Below are 5286 nucleotides of genomic sequence, written 5' to 3' on the forward strand. Positions count from 1 at the left end.
ATATATGATAGTCCATACTTTGCCCAAGATTTGATGGCCCAAACCGGCGTTCAAAGTCACCTCAAGAAATCCCAGCGTTAAACGCTGGAACTGGCACCCAAATGGGAGTTAAACGCCCAAACTGGCACCAAAGCTGGCGTTTAACTCCAAGGAGAGTCTCTACACGAAATTTCTTCATTGCTCAGCCCAAGCACACACCAAGTGGGCCCGGAAGTGGATTTTTATGTCATTTACTCATCTATGTACTAGTTTTCTATAAGTAGGACCTTTTACTATTGTATTAGGACATCTTGGTAGCTATCTTTGAGTTTTATGCTATCTTAGATCATTGGGAGGCTGGCCATTCGGCCATGCCTAGACCTTATGCTTATGTATTTTCAACGGTGGAGTTTCTACACACCATAGATTAAGGTGTGGAGCTCTGCTGTACCTCGAGTATTAATGCAATTACTATTGTTCTTCCATTCAATTCCGCTTGTTCTTTATCCAAGATATCACTTGTTCTTCAACATGATGAAGGTGATGATTGACGCCCATCACCATTCTCACCCATGAACAAGGTGACTGACAACCATTCTTGTTCTACAAGCATCTGAGGCTTAGTGAATATCTCTTGGATTCTTCGGAATCTTCGTGGTATAGGCAGGACCTGATGGCGGCATTCAAGAGAATCCGGAAGGTCTAAACCTTGTCTGTGGTATTCTGAGTAGGATTCAATGATTGAATGACTGTGACGTGCTTCAAACCTGTAACCTACTGGGCGTTAGTGACAGACGCAAAAGAGTTATTCTATTCCGGTAGGGGAGGGAACCAAACCGGTGATTGGCAGCACTGTGACAGAGTGTGTGCATTAGCTTTCACTGCGCGGATGGGAGGTAGCTGCTGACAACAGTGAGACCCTACACGAGCTTGCCATGGAAAGGAGTAAGAAAGGATTGGATGAAGGCATTAGGAAAGCAGAGAGACGGAAGGGAAGGCATCTTCATACACTTGTCTGAAGCTCTTACACCAATGATATACATAAGTATCACTATCCTTATCTTCTATGTTATTTTCGTTCATCATCATATACATTTGAGTTTGCCTGACTAAGATTTACAAGATGACCATAGCTTGCTTCAATGCTAACAATCTCCGTGGGATCGACCCTTACTCACGTAAGGTTTATTACTTGGACGACCCAGTGCACTTGCTGGTTAGTTGTGCGAAGTTGTGTAATGCCATGGTATTGAGCCACCAAGTTCTTGGAGCCATTACCGGGGATTATTTGAGTTGTGAAAAAGTATTGTTCACAATTTCGCAGCACCACCAGCAAGGAAGATCTTTGGAGGCATGGCTTGTCTTTGATTCTGCTCAACCACCACAGGAAGTAGCTAGAGTGGCAAAGTGATGGTTGAGGCAGAGATTGAAGCAGATGAAGTCATCATCATCATGAAGCATCAAGGGCCAGAAATCCATCTTGGAAAAGAAGCCAAGGATGGAGCGCTCGGATTGATGAAGAGTGATGACCAAGGAAGGACTAGAGGTATTTGCATGTTGGTTTTTGCATGAGTTACCTCTTCTCTCTTTGTGGCCAAACCGGTTTTGTTGTGAAGGAAAAGAAGCTGAGCTCGGGTTTGTGTTTCAACTATGAAGGCTTCACTTCTCTATAAAAGAGGTGAACAGTCATGGTTTGATTCAAGGAGTAAGATTTGAGAGTGCAAGGCACAGAGTTCTCAGAGCTACCTAAGCTAGCAGTTCTTCTTCTCCTTCAATGTTTTCTGTTTAGTATTTTTCTATTTAATTTTGTCATATTTTGAGTCTCATGGAAAAAGGCAAACAGTGAGGTTTGTATGAAAAAGCCATAGAGCGGAAAAAGACAGAGAGTGCAAAATTAAAAGAAAAAGCCATAGATGTCTTAGAGTTCCTTTGTACATCTGTGTTGTGTTTCATGATTCTGTGGGAATCCCCTTGTAAGTTGGGTTAGCACTTTACAAGTTGTAATCTGGATGATTATAGTGAAATTCCATCATTGTTGTGATGGAGACTGGATGTAGGCTGCACTGCATTTAGCAGCTGAACCAGGATATATCTGGGTGTTATCTTCTCTCTCTTCCTACTTCAATTCTGTTTTACTGTTCAGAAGAAAAATCTAAAATGTCTCGTGTCAAGGGACGAGACAAAATGAAAATGTCTCGTGGCTAGGGACGAGCAAAAAAAAAAACAGAAAAGCTTCCTCTAAGTCCAGCAAGTGTCAGCAAGCAAAAAGGGGGCTAAGATTCAACCCCCCTTCTCTTAGCCACTGAAACCATCACATGTTTTTAAAAACTTTTGCATTTTTCGAAAATTCATGCATGTGTTCTTCATGATCTTCAAGTTGTTCTTAATAAGTCTTCTTGTTTGATCTTCATATTTTCTTGTTTTGTATTTTTTATTGTTTTCCATATGCATTTTTGCATTCATAGTGTCTAAGCATTGAAAATTTCTAAGTTTGGTGTCTTGCATGTTTTTCTTTTCTTGAAAATTTTTCAAAAATAAGTTCTTGATGTTCATCATGATCTTCAAAGTATTATTGGTGTTCATCTTGACATTCATAGTATTCTTGCATGCATCATGTGTTTTGATTCATAATTTTCATGTTGTGAGTCATTTTTGTGTTTTTCTCTCTCATCATTAAAAAAAATAAAAAAAATATCTTTTCCTTATTTTACTCATAAATTTTGAAATCTTTTGGTTGACTTAGTCAAAAAATTTTTTAAAATAAGTTGTTTCTTGTTAGTCAAGTCAAGATTTCAATTTTAAAAATCTTATCTTTTCAAAACTTTTTCAAAAATCAAATAGTTTTCATTATTCTTTTATATTTTTGAAAATATTTTTTAATTGATTTTCAAAATCTTTTTCTTATCTTTATTTCATAATTTTCGAAAAATTTACTAACAATTAATGTGATTGATTCAAAAATTTGAAGTTTGTTACTTTCTTGTTAAGAAAGGTTCAATCTTTAAATTCTAGAATCATATCTTTTAGTTTCTTGTTAGTCAAGTAATCAATTTTAATTTTAAAAATCAAATCTTTTTCAACCATATCTTTTCAAATCATATCTATTTCAAAATTGATTTCAAAAATCTTTTCTAACTTCTTATCTTTTCAAAATTGATTTTCAAATCTTTTTCAACTAACTAATTGACTTTTTGTTTGTTTCTTATCTTTTTCAAAACTACCTAACTACTTTTCTCTATCTAATTTTCAAAAATTCCTCACTCTTTTTCAAAATTCTTTTAATTAACTAATTGTTTCAAATTTTAATTTTAATTTTATTTCTTCTCTTAATTTTCAAAAATCACTAACTATTTTTCAAAACAATTTTTGAAAATTCTTTCCTCTCATCTCTTTCTATTTATTTATTCATATACTAACACTTCTCTTCATCTTAAAATTCGAACCCTCTCTTATCTTCTGTGTTCAAATTTTTCTCTTTTTTCTTCTATTCTTTTTTTTCTTCTACTCACATAAAGGAATCTTTATACTGTGACATAGAGGATTCCTCTTTTTTTCTATTTTCTTCTTTTTCATATGAGCAGGAGCGAGGACAAGGACATTCTTATTGAAGCAGATCCTGAACCTGAAAGGACTCTGAAGAGGAAGCTAAGAGAAGCTAAAGCACAACAATCCAAAGAAAATCTTACAGAGAATCTCGAAAAAGAAGTAGACATGGCCGAACTCAACAACAATGTAAGGAGGATGCTTGGTGATTACACTACACCTGCTTCTAACTTTTATGGAAGAAGCATCTCAATCCCTGCCATTGGAGCAAACAATTTTGAGCTGAAGCCTCAACTAGTTGCTCTAATGCAACAGAACTGCAAGTTTCATGGACTTCTATCAGAAGATCCCTATTAGTTTTTAACTGAGTTCTTGCAGATCTGTGATACTGTTAAGACTAATGGAGTAGATCCTGAAGTCTACAGGCTCATGCTTTTCCCTTTTGCTGTATGAGACAGAGCTAGAACATGGTTGGATTCACAACCTAAAGATAGCCTGGACTCTTGGGATAAGCTGGTCACGGCCTTCCTGGCCAAGTTCTTTCCTCCTCAAAAGCTGACTAAGCTTAGAGTGGATGTTCAGACCTTCAAGCAAAAAGATGGTGAATCCCTCTATGAAGCTTGGGAAAGATACAAGCAGTTGACCAAAAAGTGTCCTTCTGGCATGCTTTCAGAGTGGACCATTTTAGATATATTCTATGATGGTCTATCTGAGCTTTCTAAGATATCACTGGACCATTCTGCAGGTGGATCCATTCACCTAAAGAAAACGTCTGCAGAAGCTCAAGAACTCATTGACATGGTTGCAAATAACCAGTTCATGTACACTTCTGAAAGGAATCCTGTGAATAATGGGACGCCTCAAAAAAGGGGAGTTCTTGAAATTGATGCTCTGAATGCCATATTGGCTCAGAACAAAATGTTAACTCAGCAAGTCAACATGATTTCTCAGAGTCTGAATGGATGGCAAAATGCATCCAACAGTACTAAAGAGGCATCTTCTGAAGAAGAAGCTTATGATCTTGAGAACCCTGCAATGGCATAGGTGAATTACATGGTTGAACCCTATGGAAACACCTATAATTCCTCATGGAGAAATCATCCAAATTCCTCATGGAAGGATCAACAAAAGCCTCAACAAGTAATGGTGGAAGAAACAAGTTTAGCAATGGCAAGCCTTTTCCATCATCTTATTAGCAACAGACAGAGAATTCTGAGCAGAGCCCCTGATGAGCGGATAATTTATACGCTTTTTGGCATTGTTTTTAGTATATTTTAAATATGTTTTAGTTAGTTTTTAGTATATTTTTATTAGTTTTTAGTTAAAATTCACTTTTCTGGACTTTACTATGAGTTTGTGTATTTTTCTGTGATTTCAGGTATTTTCTGGCTAAAATTGAGGGACCTGAGCAAAAATCTGATTCAGAGGCTGAAAAGGACTGCAGATGCTGTTGGATTCTGACCTCCCTGCACTCAAAGTGAATTTTCTGGAGCTACAAAAGCCCAATTGGCGCGCTCTCAACGGCGTTGGAAAGTAGACATCCTGGGCTTTCCAGCAATGTATAATAGTCCATACTTTTCCCGAGATTTGATGGCCCAAACCGGCGTTCCAAATCAGCTCAAAACTGCCCGGCGTTAAACGTCGGAACTAGCACAAGAATGGGAGTTAAACGCCCAAACTGGCACAAAAGCTGGCGTTTAACTCCAAGAAAAGTCTCTACACGAAAATGCTTCAATGCTCAGCCCAAGAACACACCAAGTGGGC

The 5286-nt window shown here is 37.3% G+C and overlaps 1 non-coding gene across 1 annotated transcript; it reads right to left on the bottom strand.

The window, feature by feature from the left end:
- Positions 1–4083: 4083 nt before the first annotated feature.
- Positions 4084–4187, bottom strand: LOC130972292 (small nucleolar RNA R71). Its single transcript, XR_009083481.1, has one exon. It is a non-coding gene; the product is annotated as a small nucleolar RNA R71 (small nucleolar RNA).
- Between the last annotated feature and the right edge of the window lie 1099 nt (positions 4188–5286).

This window comes from Arachis stenosperma, chromosome 3 (genome assembly GCF_014773155.1).
Source record: "Arachis stenosperma cultivar V10309 chromosome 3, arast.V10309.gnm1.PFL2, whole genome shotgun sequence".
Classification (NCBI taxonomy): domain Eukaryota; kingdom Viridiplantae; phylum Streptophyta; class Magnoliopsida; order Fabales; family Fabaceae; genus Arachis; species Arachis stenosperma.